Source organism: Microcebus murinus, chromosome 7 (assembly GCF_040939455.1).
Source record: "Microcebus murinus isolate Inina chromosome 7, M.murinus_Inina_mat1.0, whole genome shotgun sequence".
Taxonomy (NCBI): domain Eukaryota; kingdom Metazoa; phylum Chordata; class Mammalia; order Primates; family Cheirogaleidae; genus Microcebus; species Microcebus murinus.
In genome coordinates this window covers 55,879,370-55,897,143 of record NC_134110.1, presented here as the reverse complement: position 1 = coordinate 55,897,143, position 17,774 = coordinate 55,879,370, and the positions used below count along the sequence as shown (strand labels likewise).

The 17,774-nt window shown below is 36.7% G+C and overlaps 1 pseudogene; it reads left to right on the top strand.

Annotated features, from left to right (window-relative positions):
- The window catches only part of LOC142871963 (phosphoglycerate mutase 1-like), an 84,352-nt pseudogene extending 76,123 nt beyond the window's left edge, over positions 1–8,229 (top strand).
- Positions 8,230–17,774: the final 9,545 nt, after the last annotated feature.

Genomic DNA, 17,774 nt, shown 5'->3' with positions numbered 1-17,774 from the left:
TCCCAATAATTCTAAAATCCATTTTAAGATAATCTCCCTCCTTTTCAATATTCTCTATAGTACAGGCTCATCTATCTGCTGTATCAAAGCCATAGTATTTGTCACCTTCTTCCGAGTATCCAGAGCTTGAACTCCACTCTGCCATTCTCCTTGTCACAGTCATCTTCGCCGCAGCTCCTGACATCTGGAACCATCTCTTGCCATTCCTGGACACTTCATCAATCTTCCAATCTCACAATATAAAAAAGAAATCTTGACTACCAAGTGACTACAATTTCTCTCCCTTCATATTTGAAATGACTTCTTATCTAACCCTCAGGAATAACGTGTAATACAAAACTTCTATTATTTAGTGAACTGGCAAGCACTTAATTTAATTTGTCAACTAGCAAGTACTTAAATCTGAATGCAAGTATTTCTCAATGAATTGATATTTGTTTTTTGTTGTGTGTGTGTGTGTGTGTGTGTGTGCGCGCGTGTGTGTTCGGGGGAGGTCAAGTGTAGGCCCTTGAATGATTCCTGTTAACAAAGCAGTGTAAACTGATACCTACATACTTTGCATTGTCAAAAAGAGAGGAATGAATACATCAGAAAGTTTGGCATTGACTCTACTTGAAATGGAGAATAATGGAGCACCTCTAAGGAAATAGGAACTATAATATACAAGAGTTGTTCTGCTGAAAATATAAAATATGAGACCACAGATCAAGTGGTTTATGAACAGCAGCAGGTCTCGAGAGAATGTTTTCCCTATAGACGTACATTAGTGGTTTAATGACAGCACTTTTGACAGTTAAAGCCTATAAATGATTTCATACAATTATCCTCCCTGGAAAAAAATGCTTTCAGAGACTTAAGGTTGGATAAAGACATCTACTTAGCAGCAAAAAGAACCAAATGATACAGTCATTTATTATTTTTTATTAAACCTATAGGTACAAAATTTATTTTATTTTGACAAGGTCACTGAAAACACTTCAGTGGAAAATTATTGAAAAGAACATGTTGGGTTCTTTCCTCTAAACATTTTTATCTAAGTTGTTCCCTTTATGTTGTGGGAAAATATGAAGACTCAGTTTGGAGAATCTTTTAAAGGATCTAGCCTTTAAAAGTTGACTCTCAAAGCCACAGATATAATTGAGGTGACTCAGAAAACTAGCTTTATCCTTAGTTGATTTTAAATACTTTTCTTATTATATCCAACTATTTAATTTTCTTCTTACGTTATCTCTTCATGCAATTCTTTAAATTAACTGGCTACGCCAATGATAAATATAAGGCTATTCCATCACAATTTCTTTCTAAAAGTTTAAATGTTCTACTATATCTTTGTTTTGTCTATCAAATGGCTTACATAAAAGGCAATCTTTTTTCCTTAATTATTTAAATTAGTTGACTATATAAAAAATGGAAAATAATGACAAAATAATATCCTTAACCACCTTCTCATTTTAAGTAAACAGAATATATAACAATCTGGATTTGCAAACTATTACTTCCATAACTAATTATATCTCTAGTTTTGCTTTAATACCATTTTAAAGACACTCAATATATCACTATTTTTGTAACACAAATAAAAATGTTTTCAATAAAAAATTACCTATTTTTTAATGCAAGATGTAATTCACAGTATTTGAGGATTTACATTGAAATATTCTTTGCAAAATCTTCAGATAAACAGGGATTAGTGCTATTCATCAAATATTTCTATTTCTCTGCCTTCTGGCTCATAATAGGATTGCACTCCCTATTTCACTTGTTCTGGGCCCCAGAGACTGGTTTTGACAGCAAGCTGTGAATGCAAGTCACCTTCCAGACTGAGTATGGAACTGCAGATGAGAGAGACTCTCCCTGAGTTCTTCTCTTTCAGCAAGGTGACCCATAAAGTTTGAGATGGTGGCCTCTCTCTCAACCCAGGCCTCTAAGTGACTATGATGTGTTGAGCCCCCTGCTGGCTCAAGATTAACATATAATGTGATCCCAGAAATAACCTTTATTATTTTAAACACAGAATTATGGGGGTACATTTTCCCCCCTTTTACCATAGCAGAATCTATACTGACTAAAACAAAATGCTTAGATTATTGAAATGTTACTGTCTCTATTTTTTCAGCCTCTCTACCCATTTATTTAAACTTGACAATTATCTTGGTCCATTTTAAGAAATGCTAGTAAAGATATAATAAAAATATATATAGATACAGAGAGATCAGTGAACTACAAGCTCAGGAAAAATATTTTAAAATATAACAGTACGAGAAAGCACAGAAATGGGTAGATTTCAAAATGTCTCAGTTACTTCTTCATTAATATTTTTTTAATTATGAAAGAGGAACTGAAGTTAAAGAAATGAAATTATATATAGAAATGTAGAAAGAAAACAAATTATCACTTCCCAGACACGATCACATACTCATATTAACATTTTGATGTTTCTTGCCAGTCTTTTCCTATGCATATTCAGTATGTGCATGCATTTACAAATTTAATAATGTACTGTGTGAATTAAAGAATTAAGGTAATAAAACATGAGCACCAAAGAGAAATGCATTTAAATATTCAAATGAATTTATGAAAATGAAGGCTTTTCTTTGAATAAATATAAAGTGAAAAACCACTGACAAAATTAATTACATTAAACTTTAAACTCATGAATGTTAAAACATCCCAAAAAGGATATGACAACATGTACTTGTGTAGCCTGAAATTAAAAATTGGATTTATAAAAAGCATAAATAACACTGTGCAAGAGAAAAATGGGTATTTTCTTTTTGAAACTTTATTTAAGACTTTATATTTTGCTCAGAATATATACTCAATAAAAGTGTATTATTAAGACTTCATAATCTGGTTGTCAAAAGAAAATTAATTCACATGAAATTATTCACAAAAAGAACATAAAACATAAATTGCATAATTAAGGGATAAATTCTGTAATACAGACCGAAAATACTTAAGAGTTCAAAGAAAGGAAATATTTATGAGAGAATAATCAGAGAACAATTCTTAGAAGAAATAAAAACTGAGCTCAGTTTCGGTTTTCCATAATAAAATAAGATTTCCTTATCTTTGTATAGGACCATACAGGAACTAAGGCTTGAAGTATGTTGTGATGGAGCACACTATTACAGCAATAGCAGTAAGTGCATGAGGCCAAACAGGTATGATATATACAATATACAATACAATATACAATAAGGGCTTAAGCTAGCTATGGGGCTAGCTCTGTAAGAGTGGGGTCAAGGTCTAAATCATTCTAGGAGGTCTGGTAAGGCTGGGGTTTGATTCAGGCTGGTACTCAGAGACAGGGTCTGCTCTTATGGATGGTAAGTGTCATCAAAAAGCATGTCAGGGTACTGTCAGGTTCTTTGGAACAGATGTTTCAGTTTAAAGCAGGGCCCCAGAACTTGGTCAGTGTCCAGAGAAAGGATCTAACCCTCTGGCAGGCTGGCAAGCACTGGGGGAATGCCCTATACCTACAAGCAGATTATTTATTTGGAGCAAGGCCTGACTTCTAGCAATGATCTTAAATACAGAACAACACCTAAGGCTGAAGCCAAGAAATATGCATAGAACCATCATTACCAGGAACACTAAAGAGAAGATACAGGCACACAAGGAGCTTACCTCAAGCTCATAGAGAACTTCATCAGCAAAGCTAAGTCCAGATTTGACCTGCTGCTATAGATGGGGCTTCTAAAACACAATCAGATTTGGGCTCCAGATTAGGGTGGCACTGAGCATATAGATTAAAGATTTTTGATACCTGAAGTTGAACAGAGTTTGGAAAGTCAGAATCTGACATTTCCCAATTTTCCAAATGCTTTCATATGCACCATATTATTTGAAAGCCTATGGACCTTTTTTTTTAAATATATATATATTTTTATATATATATATATATATTTTAGAGACTGGGTCTTGCTATGTTGCCCAGGCTGGGGTACAGTGGCTATTCACAGGCACAGTCCCACAATATATCAGCATGGGAATTTTGGCCTGCTCCATTTCTGACCTGGGCCAGTTCACCCCTCCTTAGGCAGCCTGATGGTCCCCACTCCCGGGAGGTCACCATATTGATGCCAGACTTAGGTGCAAACACCCTATTGACATAATGCACTATAGCCCAGAACTCCTGGGCTCCAGCGATCCTCCTGCTTCAGCCTCCCGTGTGAGCCTGAGGTAGAAGGGACTACAAACGCACACCAGCACACCTGGCCTATGGACCTTCCAAGTGGGAAAAACAGGTATATTTTCCTTATTTTGGAGAGCAAACATGACATGCCCAGGTCCTGTGGTCAGTAAAAATGTGTTCTGTCTCCTCTTCAATGTGCTTCCTTTGAACTGCAGGGAATTGTGTGGCCTCCTATAAAACTGTAATAACAGACAGCAAAGATAAATTGTGAAAATAATGGCTTTGATTTAACCAGGAGACTAAAACTTAAGTTACCCTTATAAAACTAAGGTGGTAAAACCATGCAAAGCTTCCATGTTGTACATAGTGTATTAGTCTGTTAAATATACCATAACAAAATATTATTATTAATGCCAGTATCTGGGTAACTTAACAGAAATTATTTTCTCAGTTCAGGAGACTAGAACTCCAAGATCAAGGTGTTTGTAGGGTTGGTTTCTTCTGAAGCTTCTGTCCTTAGCTTGTAAATAGCTGTCTTCTCCCTATGTCTTCACACAGTCTTCTCTCTGTGCCTGTGTACAAATGTCCTCTTCTTATAAAGACACACCAGTCTTATTGGCTTAGGGCCCACACTAATGCCCTCGTTTTACCTTAATTACCTCTTTAAAGTCCTCATCTCCAAATGAGGTCACATTCTGAGGTACAAGGTATCATCAATATATGAAATTTGGGGGGACACAATTCATCCTCTAACAGATAGTTTTAAAATCACAGTTTTGAAGGTAAGATAGGAAATAGGAAGCCACTGAAAGCTTTTGAAACAAGTGGCATGATGAAATGATGTTTGAGAAAGATTAGTATGACAATAGATTGTGAAATGGTTCTGGGACAAGATTAGAAATCAGGATACCAACCAGAAGGCTGTTGAAATAGTTTAGAAAGGTTATTGTGGCAGTATGGTGATATTTCCAAAGATATTCAATTTTGAAAGTGTAATGGGACTACCTCCCTCCTTTTTTTAGCTTTGAGTAAAAGTATGTCATACAACACATTTCTACATTTCTGGAAATGGTAACAAAAAGCATTCTGGTTAATGCTATAATGTAGGAAAGAACACAAAAAGAAGTGCATAAAAGGTAACAAAAATGTATTCTAGATGCTGCATTAATGTTATATAATAAGGTAATTATCACATAATATTCTACTAGTAATTTTGCCCATTCATCATGTATTTCTTTAGCAAGCAGATATTGGATAGCAACTGCATGCTCTGTGCAGAAAGTAAAGGGCCTAATCCTCCCCTAGAGGAGCCTAAGTTATTATTTATGTTCTCTAAAAGTGTGTGTATTAATTTTTTTCAAATAATTTAAACTTTTTTGGTATCTTTGCCAAAAATCTCCTCCTCTAGGGCTTAAGCTCCATGAGCAATCATTAATTTACCCACCCACAAATCATGGAGAAGCCATCAAGTTCCTCTTCCATTGAGAAGTGAACATTTTCTCCTTAAAGGACAGTCCTGCTATAAACATGCTAGAGAACACACTCTCATACCTGAAGCCTCTGCTAAGTGCCTCCAATCACCCTAATTCTCATTGACTTCAAAGAGAGCTCAGAAAAGATATGGTGGAGAAACAAGAAGTTGGCAGGAGTTGTACCAACACATCCTCAAACCACAGTGTGTTAAAAACACAAACCTTTCATGATGCTAAGTGCCAACAAATGATACTTAACGTTTTCAAAGAGCTTCCCAATGGTCTAATTAAATGTTATGAGGTCAATCAGTATTATTAGCCTCATTGTGCAGATAAGAAAATGGAAACACAGAAAGGTTAAGTGATGTGCCCAGGCATTTATAGTTCAACAGCATTCACAGTAGTATCTGAACTCACAGGGCCTGACAACCAAGGAATGCTTCAGCTTGTCTTCCAGTTCCCCTCAGCAATATTCTGGATCACTATAATTCATTGGCTGCCATTTAAGAACATTCTTTATAGCTATTAAAGGTTTGATTTAACTTCCGAAGGTGAAGGTACTTACCCAGATAAAAAAATAACCAAAATGTCTCCTCAAATAGCTCCAAAGAGACAGGTAAGAGTCTGCTGAACATGAAACTCTGTTAACAGATAACTCTATGAGATTATCAGTAATTTATATGCGCTCTTATGTGGTGTTTTTTCTGTATATCTTAGTGATAAATGTAAGGTGATGAATTTCCCATTGTGATTAACTCAATCAAAATCCTTGAAGTTCCATAAACTCTCATAAATTTTCCTCAACCCTATTACTGCAAGAGATCACTCAACATGCTATTAAATCAAAGTTTGATACATTAAAATGACACAATCAAAGTTGTAGCCTTAGAATAAATTATTAAATAACTCACATCACATTGTATGTTTAGTATTAGCTTAATGTCATCCTCTTAATAAAAGGTTGATATAATAATGTATAATTTAGGCTAGTTCTTTACCTACTACTAATAACTTGATTGCAAGTTCATACAAGAATCACCATTAGTGAATATAGTTAATGCTTATACATATTAAACTTTAAATCTCTTGCATATGCATTTGCACTAGAATGTTTATTGAGGCACAATTCACAACTGCAAAGATGTGGAATCAACTCAAATGCCCATCAATCCATTAGTGGGTTAATAAAATGTGCTATATGTATACTATGGAGTACTATTCAGCCATAAAAAATCACCAAGCATTTTTGAATGTCTTCTCTGTATATGAACCAGGTATTCCACATAAAATTCTAGCTAGTATATTGATGACAAAAAAGGAAAAATTTTGTTTCCATGTTGGGCATTAAAAGTAGTAGAAATGGGAAGATAGCTATACACAAAGAGATTGAAGAAAATATTAATTTGCAATAGATTTTATACTAAGATGTCATATTTCTCTTTATATATGACAAAGATTAGTAATATCAAAAAACAAAATGATAAGAAAGTGGTAGCCACAGTGGGGGTACTGTGATGGACAATTGTCATGTTGGTGGACAACCAGCATTTTTTGAACATCTTTCCTATAAAAAAGAAACCTGATCTCACTTTTCCTGTACTCCCTTGCCACTGAGAAGGGCATATAGCCTCACAAGCATGAGTTGCCCCTACACAGCACTTCTGCTTAGAACTCACTTTGTGGCAAGGGTGTAGCTAAAGCACTTATTTTTTTTTAGAGGCCTGGGGGAAGCAGTGACCGAGATGCTAGTGTCCAGACACAAGCATCAGCAAGGCAGCTATGGGTCTACCTCCTCTCCCAGTACGGACAGCAGTGCACTTCTCCGTGTGAACAGTCTCATACTGCACGGTTGGGCATTGTTCCTGTCTTTGGATCTTCCAAGCTTGACTCTCTGACCTTCTCAGAGAGTCTGTGAGCCACCTAATGTCAATTAACGAAGTATTTGACTATTTAAACCAGGCATCATCAAACTATGGCCTGTGGGCCACAGGTGGGTGTTTTTGCCCGTTTTTGTTTTTTTTACTTCAAAATAAGTAAGATATGTGCAGTGTCCATAGGAATTTGTTCATAGTTTTTTTTTTTAACTATAGTCCAGCCCTCCAACGGACTGAGGGTCAGTGAACTGGCCCCCTGTTTTAAAAGTTTGAGGACCCCTGATTTAAACCATACAGACTCTGCTTCATTGTCTGAATCTCAAACTTTAAGATTCCCTACGCGACATTTATCTTAAGACAAAAGTTTAGAAGACAAAAAAGGCTTGAGGCACCGTGGCAGATATTACTTCTATTCACTAATATTCTGTTTTCCTTTCTGGCAGGCACATAATAGAAAGCTTGTGTAATTTGTCTGTCTTCATGAACTTAGGCACATCTTGTGACTTGCTTTGCCTAATGAGTAAGCAGAAGTGACATATATCCTTTCCAGATGAAGCCATTTAATTTCCAGTTCTCCACTCTGCCCCTGTCTTCCCTTGCTGAGGCTGCCGTGGACGTTTGTGTTGATGTGAAGGGAGGAATGCTCAGCCACCACAGAGAGCACAGCTGCCTCCCAGAGTGGCCAAGATCTGCAGAGGATTTCTGTGGAAAAGAAGTAAACAAACTGTCATTCAAGCCACCAAAATTTGGGTTGTTCATTACTCCAGCAAAGCTTACGCTATCCTAACTAGAACAGGCATGTTAGAAGAGTTATACATGATTGCATTAATTTGTAAATAAATTAAAATGATTGCTTACACTAACAATTAGAGTTTTCATAAAATCTGAACTGACTCCATAACAATATGTAAGGAAGTAATTTAAATCCCATTAGATTTACTTCTATTTATTATTATTATATTTTTAATCTACACATATGAACACAATGGTTTGGAGTCAGTGTGAACTTTCTGAGCTCCATAATGCTGTGATAGAGAATAAAATTGACCCGGAGTAGGATTTGTGGCAATATAGAGCTCTTTCATTAAAAATCTATACAATTCTTACCTATTTAGCTATTCGGCATATTTTCTGATGGTAGAGTTGAAATACTTGGAAAACGGAGTTGGTGAAAGGCAGGAACTCTAAATCCACTCCCAAGAATTTCTAGTCTGCAAATAAAATGATCTCCATATTAGAATCTGAGAATACTTGTACCTGGGCTAGTACATAAGTTTCACCTACTATGGCTACTAGGATTGATTAGCAGTGACTCCTTGGAAGGCTATCTAGAGTAAGGAGTCTAAGGATAAATCTAGATTCATTAAGTAAGAGACCATGATTGACTTACATATTTGTATTAATAGTAGGCATGGAAGAGACTAGTATAAACACAAGTGCCACATACCGATCTTCCCTCCCCGAAGCTTTAATATCTGCTTTTGTGCATATTGTAAGTTTTCCCTGGGTTTGAAACACTACACACTTTTATTTAATCTTAAAGCAAACAGAATAGAGGACCCTAAATGGAAATGTGCTATTTTAGACAGTCTATTGCATAACACACTCCATCTTGCCAAATATAACTCTATAATAAGATTAAAATCTCTGTTTTGTTTAAGATTGCTTTGGCTATTTGGGCTCTTTTCTGGTTCCAAACAGAGTGTAGAATTATTTTTTCTAGATCTGTGAAACATGACATTAGGATTTTGATGGGGATTACATTGAATCTGTAAATCACTTTGAGTAGTATGTACATTTTAACAATATTGATTCTACTGATCCATGAGCTTGATTTGTTTTTCCATTTGTTTGTGTCATCTGTGATTTCTTTCCTCAGTGTTTCTTAGTTCTCTTTGTAGAGATCTTTCACCTCCTTGGTTAAGTGTATTCCTATGTATTTTATTTTCTTTGTAGCTATTTTGAATTGTATTGAGTCTTTGATTGGATGCTCAGCTTGATTGTTGTTTTTTGTGGGATTTTTTGTTTGTTTGTTTGTTTGTTTTTGAGACAGAGTCTCAATCTGTTGTGTAGGCCAGAGTGCTAGGGCATCAGCCTAGCTCACAGCAACCTCAAACTCCTGGGCTCAAGCAATCCTCCTGCCTCAGCCTCCCAAGTAGCTGGGACTACAGGCATGCGCCACCATGCCCAGATAATTTTTTTCTATATATTTTTAGTTGTCTAGCTAATTTGTTTCTATTTTTAGTAGAAACAGGGTCTCGCTCTTACTCAGGCTGGTCTGGAACTCCTGAGCTCAAATTATCCACCTGTCTCGGCCTCCCAGAGTGCTAGGATTATAGGCATGAGCAACTGGGCCCGGCCTTCAGCTTGATTGTTATTGGTGAATAGGAATGCTACTAATTTGTGCAGATTGATTTTGTAACCTGTGACTTTGCTGAATTTATTTATCAATTCCAGGAGACTCGTGGTGGAGTCTTTGGGGTTTTCTAGATATAAGATCACATTGTTAACAAAAAGCAATAGTTTGACCTCCTCTTTCCAGATTTGGATACCCTTTATTTTTATCTCTTGCCTGATTGCTCTGGCTAGGACTTCCATTATTATGTTGATTAGAAGTGGTGAAAGTGGGCACCCTTGTCTTGTTCCAGTTCTTAGTGGGAATGCTTTCAACTTTTTCCTATTTAGCATATTAGCTGTGGGTTTGTCATATGTGACTTTTACACTTTTGAGATATGTTCCTTCCATGCTTTGTTGAGGGTTTGTTAAGGGTTTTCATCATGAAAGGATGCTAAATTTTCTTGAATGCTTTTTCTGCATTTATTGAGATGAACATATGGTCTTTGTTTTTGTTTTAGTTTATATGGTGATTCACATTTATGGATTTACATATGTTAAACCATCCTATATCCCTGGGATCAAGCCCATTTGATCATGGTGGATTGTTTTTGTGATGTGCTGTTGAATTTGGTCTGCTAGTATTTTATTAAGGATTTTTGCATGTATGTTAATAAGGGATACTGGTCTGTAGTTTTCTTTTTGTTGTTGTTGTTGTTGTTGTATCCTTTCCTGGCTTTGGTATCAAGGTGATACTGGCTTCATAGAATGAGTTGGTGAGGATTCCATCCTTCTCAATGTTATGGAGTAATATCTGCAGTATGGGTACCATCTCTTCTTTGTAGGTCTGGTAAAATTTGGCTGTGAATCCATCTGGTCTGTGGCTTTTTTTGTTGGAAGGTTTTTTATTATTGCTTCAATGTCTTTGCTCATTATTGGTCTGCTCGGGAGTTCTATTTCTTCCTGAGTCTTGGGAAGTTGTGTGTTTCTAGGAATTTGTCCATTTCCTATATGCACCTATAATGACTATCTTTGTCTTTCTTCACTATTGTTGATTTAAAGTTTACTCCAACTTCAACTAAGACATTTAATGACATTACTACTGGACCGTGTCTCAAATATATTTCACTAGTGTATTATATTTGAAATTATATCATAGTTAGTTGGATTAGAGATCCTCTTCAACTTCATTCCTCTATAAGATTGTGAGTTATCTGAAAGTAAGGTCCATTGCTAATTCACCTTTTCTATCACCAGTACTTGTTGAGAACATGATATACAATACACTTTAATGAGTGATTGTCCAATATAAACACTGCAAATGGAATCAAGAGCACGACAAAGGCTTTGCTGTTTATATCCCAGAGCTATAGACATGTATAGAAAGAGTTCATTGTGGTAGTTTTATATATGTATTAGCTGGCCACATGCTCGATTGTCTTCTTGGAACAGATGGTAAAGTTCTCCAATGGCACCTCTAAACCAAATTGGGAATTTCTAATGAAGCTAGGAGTGGTCTCAGCTGGTAGAAATGCTTGGGACTGTGAGAAGGAAATTAAATAATTAAATGAGCTATCATAATTGATGCAACCACAGCAATAAGGACAAGGCCTAGCCATCAACAGTGACTGCATCTCATGAGCTTTGGTCTTAGTTTTAACCCTGGACATTTTCATTCTTGTCACTCCTTTTTCATCTTGGCGTCCCGCTGACTCTCCCCACATTCTCCCCAAACAGCACTAGCCTGCTGGTAGAGATGTGGTGTTAATTGGCATGAGTGGTATATTTGATGGAAGGTCTGTCAAGGCACTTGCTCTGGTCTATTTGTGCTACTGCTGTTTTATATGCAGCAGTGTCTGAGGGTGGGGCCAGCTCAGAGTAGCTTTTGAAGCAACAAAGGACTATTTAATGGAAGACTAGCTTGTCTTCTGTGAATTTTCCTGCTATCCAGCTGAATAATTCACTGGAAAGGAATGCTGCATACTAACAGTTTTCTCACACACAAAAAAAAACCTGTTGGATATAAGCTCTTGTATACCAGTGTCTCTGGAAATGTGAGGGAAAATATATTGCTCTAGTTAGAGCAGACTGTTTATGTTTTACCAAAGCTTAGTCTCTAAGCAGATTTTCATTGCAGTCTCCAGTATATTTAGGAAAACAAAGTTGCCAGAAAACACTCTCTATTCTTTTATCCAGTGCTTAAAGCCTGAGAAAACCTCAGCATCAAACAATAACTCAGTTATATTTATAATCTTAAACACCATCCAGGAGAGTATTTCAAAAATTATATGCTAGGAAAGATAAGACTCTACCCCATAATTTCAGGAACAACTATATGTCAGGCTGCCAGATAAATATTTACAACACATTCAAATTTAGCTGAACTTATATGACTTCAATCAGTGAAACTGTTTCCAGACCCAAAGGTCACAAAAGCTGTTATCACATTTCCCAAGCCTCATGCCACATTTGTGTCGGAAACCAAACACTACACACTCTAGGCTTCCTCAAGTCCTCAAAAACTGATACGAGATAAGTCTTCTCTCTCCTCTTCCTGCCCATGGAAAACACCTCTTCAGCCCGTCTTTATGCAGTAACCAAATCTTGCATCTTTGAACAGGTGAAGAGGCTGGCCAGCCCATTCAAGCAACCACATCTTTCTGCCCTGGAATGTAATCTGCAAAATGTTTAGGCTGGAACTTCAAGGGAATGAACTAACACGACCATTGAAGGCGGCTGTAAAGAAACCCCACAGTAGCAGGCTCCCGGCCAAATTTACAGTGTCAAGTTATCTGCCTAAAAAATGTTACAAGGGCCATAGAGGTGCCCAGAGTGAGGGCCTGCCAATTAGGAGGAGTGTGAGTGAGACTTATGGGGCTGGCCAGGGTGACAAGGCCACAGTCATCATTTGGCAGGAGGCAATTTAAAGATAGGTGTCTGACAGCGTAGCCAGGATTCTCAGGAGCTTATGCGTGGTTCTTGGAACTGCACTCTCAGTTGTAATGGTTTTACTCAGATTAAAAATGCCTACTGTTCACTCCAGTTGATGGGTTATAATAAGCACTTTTCTTTCCTTACGAAACCAACACTTGCAAAGTTTAGTCAACGGTCCAGAGGTGTGGGATAGAAAAGCATGAGAAAAAAAAGCACCATATTTCCAGGGTTTTATTTTTTAGCTGTTAGCTGGGGAAAAACTGGTAGGAAATCAGAACAAATCACATAATAAGAATAAAAATCAATGCTACACTTAACTAATGATTAACATTTCTAACATTATGAATATTATACTTTATTAACCTAAGGAGTTGTAAAGTAACGTAGAACCATTTCAATCTTAACAGGCTTAGATTTCTCTAAAAAGGATGGTGAGGTATGTAGAACAGGGTGAGAAACATATTACAATTAAAATGAGAGAAATTAGACTTTGATTTATGCAGTGTTCCATGTGTTTAGTTATCAAATGGAATGAAATACTGAAGTAGTCAAGCCCAAGTGATGAATTTTCAGGGTGTCTTAAGACTGCATATAACTAAGTTGCAAATTGTCACAGGATTGAAATAAAACGGCATGGAAATATGATATTTTCAGGGCTCTGAGAATAGGTATCTTTCTAAGGAACATTGGAAAGAATTGGCATTAGGATAGCTAGAGGAAAACTTATAGGCCATAAATTATCCACAAGGTAAAAGAGGTGAAATAAAATAAATTACAAGATCAACTTAGTAGTATTAGCTTCACTTTTCAGTTTTCTACTGTAAAATAACACATTTAGATGAAATTAAGAATGAAAATTTTAGTGTTCACTATGTGGCAGCTTCAGTATGTTCTAAGTACTATCTGTGTATTAGCTCACTTACTGTTCAAAACCAACCCTGCGAGGTCGGTACTGTCATTAGTCCATTTTACAGATGAGGAAATGGAGGCAACAGAAGTTAGATAATTGGCCCAAGAATATACTAAATGTCTAGTTTAGTGCTTGAAGCAGAATTCAAATCTGGTAACCTGGCTCCAGAGCTTATGCTATAGACATCTCCATCTATAAAATTATAAGATTAACATTGTGATTGGTTGTACACACCTGAAAAAGTTTGAATTATCTTTGGTTGAGATATGTCAGAGGAGTAGAAGTAAAGTGAAGAAATATGGGCAAGCTTTGAGGCACCTTCTCTTCCATATTACCTGCAGGAATAGAATTCAGAAACAAACTCAAATCAGGCTATGTTTAAGTGAAAAAATATTTTCCAACATCAGAAAAGAAATATACATGCCATAATTATTTATTACTTGTTTTATTTAAATATTTTAAATTTTAATATTTATTTACTATTGCAAAACAACTGTTGCCATAGCACCTTAATGTGGTAAGTTAAATTTGTAGTTGTCAGTTCCCAGAAAGATAATTGGTAAAACAGGTCTGTTCTTATCTCAGGGAGTTCTCCACAGGGAAGATGTGATTGGAACATCTTACTTCTGGGTGGCCTAAGCAATCCAGAGTGGTGTTAACAAAATGATAGCAGCTTCTTTAATAAAACAGAAAGATAATCCTTTTCCCTGGATCACTAGGTATATTTTTAACATAAATGGGGGATATCTTGAAGCTCATCCTTAGCATCTAGGTAACTGATTAGTTTTTACTAAGACATTTGCTTCTCAAATATCTATCTAGCTTAACTATTTGAGAGAGTTTCAGAAAAGTTCCTATTGCTGTTTGCACACTTTTTCTCTTTTTTTAAGACTCACACTGATATTTGACAATATGTAGTCACAGCTGAAATTCTATTAATTCTCAGTCATGTCTGGTGCTCTGATTAGAACCCAGGGCCCTTGCTTCTTATTAAACAAGCTAAAAATTCAAATTCAATTCAAGAATTAAGCAGAAGTTCAGAACCCAGGGCCCTTGCTTCTTATTAAACAAGCTAAAAATTCAAATTCAATTCAAGAATTAAGCAGAAGTTCACTAGGAAGAAGATAGCTTCTGCTGGAAATGAGAGCTGGAAAATATGGGTATTCCCTTCCATGTATTGTCATACTTTAGAAATTTCATCGTTTTTGATCACTCAAAATTTCACCTAGTTCCTGATATTTCCACTTGAAAATTTGGAAATTAATCACAATTCTTTTTTTTTTTTTTTTTACTGATAAATATAGAAAGTGTTTAATTGCAGGATAGTCTAAACATATGCATGCCTGCCTCCTCTCCAAACCACAGGAAGACCACCCTAGGCTTCCCTTTTTTGTGCCTCAGATGGACAAATGCCAGCAAACTGCTCCAAACTGCAAAAGGAGATCAAAAATAAAGGATAAATAATTAAAGAAGGAGCATCTACTGCTTCTTTATCCCTCTGGTTCCTAGGTTAGTCCAAATGTCAGGGCACATCAGAAATGTAAAGTTCAAGGATGATGTATTAGTTCTGATTCTGTACTTAGGAAAGCTGGCAGCTCCAAAGCAGGGAAAGCTGCACAAAATCTGCTTTGGCAGAAGCTTTCTCTCTCTCTCCATTAAGGAGGGGGAGGGTTGAAACAGCTATGGGAATCTGGCTTTCTCCCTTGCTGTAGAGGAAAAAGAGAAGTAAATAACCAATGATGACTAGCTTTGGCTTTGAATGTCCAGCAAGTATTAAATGCACATAGGCTTTCTGTAAATTAAGACAGTTGGTGACCCACAGGGCTATGCAAACCATTTATGGTGCTGAAATACTTAAGAGTAAAATTTGATTTTTGTATTAAGGTTTATGCATCATGATTGAAAGCATGTGTATGAATAGAGACAGGGGATTCAGAACATGTACATACTGGAAACCATGTTTCTGACTTATGAAAATTCCAGTATTTATAAAAATGATAATTGAATATTACACTCAATAAAAAGCAATTAATGAACAGATTCTCCTCTGAAGGTAGCAAGCAGAACTTAGCCTACTGAAAGTCTTGTCTAGCCCAAATGTTTCCCAATGCCAGCTTTCCCTGGGCTGGAAAACTCTACCCGCTATCTCCCCATCCCACACCCCACAGCCTGAGCAGCCACTGAGTTGATTAATCACCTTATGTCTCAAGAAAGCTCTGTTAAAATGCATGTGATGCTATAGTTAGGAGGTTTCTGCACCTGAGAGAAACTTTATTTAGTAACCTATATTAACTTGAATATGGTTCTAGTTTGAATTCAGTCTGAGACTTTACTCCTTTCTAGCTAGAACAAAACAAAAAATTCTGGGCAAAATTATTGTCCCCTATATGTTGCAAAATAATAGATTTTTCAATGTGCATGCTAAAGATTCAGAGCAGGAAACTGGCAGCAGTTATTTATTTGCTCAGTTTCTAGTATTTTGTTCATTCGTTGTCTTTATTTTCTCCCAATGAAGAAAAGATACTTGTAAGTTGGAATCCTCAAAAACCTAAGTAACTTATTTTTAGCAAGTTGAGATTTTCTCCTGATCGGGGACAGCAGCTTCTAGCCACTTCTTAGCCCAGGGGACTCTGGCACTGACTCTTCCAGGATCCTGAGTAAGCTCCTCACAGTAATGCACAAGTGAAGTGAATCACATTTTGCTCCTTCAGGGCCTTTTGAAGATCTTTCCCTAAAACCCTGGGGACAGGCAGGAAAATTTTTCCAAGGACCCAGAAGCACTAAGTTGATTTGGGGACAAGAACCAAGTTTGCAAGGGCACATCTATTGTAGTCCATTTAGAGGTATAAACCAGCAAGTACTTAAGAACAGCAGAGGACAAGAGAAGAAATTGAGACAACTCTTGTTATTTCTTTTTTTTCTTTCTTCCTTTCTTCCTTCCTTCTTTCTTTCTTTCTTTCTTTCTTTCTTTCTTTCTTTCTTTCTTTCTTTCTTTCTTTCTTTCTTTCTTTCTTTCCTTCCTTCCTTCCTTCCTTCCTTCCTTCCTTCCTTCCTTCCTTCCTTCCTTCCTTCCTTCCTTCCTTCCTTCCTTCCTTCCTTCCTTCCTTCCTTCCTTCCTCTCTCTCTCTCTCTCTCTCTCTCTCTCTCTCTCTCTCTCTCTCTCTCTCTCTCTCTCTCTCTCTCTTTCTTTCTATTTCAATGACTACAAACAACTCTTGTTATTTCAACTCCTGGAGTTTGTAGACTTTCCCTCTAGAACTCTGCCATTAACATGATTCAGTAACCACTTTCCCCGTTTCTATGTCTTGCTCAGTTTGAATTCTTGAAAGAGAAAACATTTTTGTGCCATCAGAGCAGGTATCCATAGCTAGACCACTCAGCTACAGCCAGGGAGCTAGGCCAGCTTCCAGGAGGCTGTGAGGATTTAGGCAGACAGCACTCTGTAAAAACTGGAGAAACACTTTAATATGAGCCCACTGCACCAACTAGCACTTCTCAGATTTCCTGTGAATGCAAATACACAGGTATCTTGTTACAGCTCAGTTTCTGATTCAGTTCATCTGGGGTAGGGCTGGAGATTCTTCATTGCTAACAAGTTTTCAGGTGATGTCAATGCTATTTGTCCACAGACCAACCACACATTCATGGAGTAGCAGGCGTTACAGTACTATGTGCTAAAAGTTTTTGCTTTAATGACAACGGTAATAACTTTCATAGAACATTTAACATATATTAGGTACCAATTGAAGTACAAGTTTATCTCATTTTAAGGTATAGAACCACCATAGAAAGCTGATACTCTGATCTCTGATTTACAAATGAGGGAACTGAGACAGAAATGTTAAGTAACCTGTCCAAGATTTGAGCAATTTATGTAAATATCTCATTACTCTGACCAAACGATTGAAGCAGCCTCTGTTGTTTCTCTCTAAACTCCAAAGACTTGTGTAGTATCTGAATATGGATCACCACGTAAGAGTTATGTCTAGCCAAATAGCATCAAAACTTTTCCACATGGGATCAGTTTAGTAATAGTACTTCACAGTTCTCAGAATCACAATGCTTACATATGTCAAGCTCAACAGTATATAGGAAAATCCAAACTGTAAAAA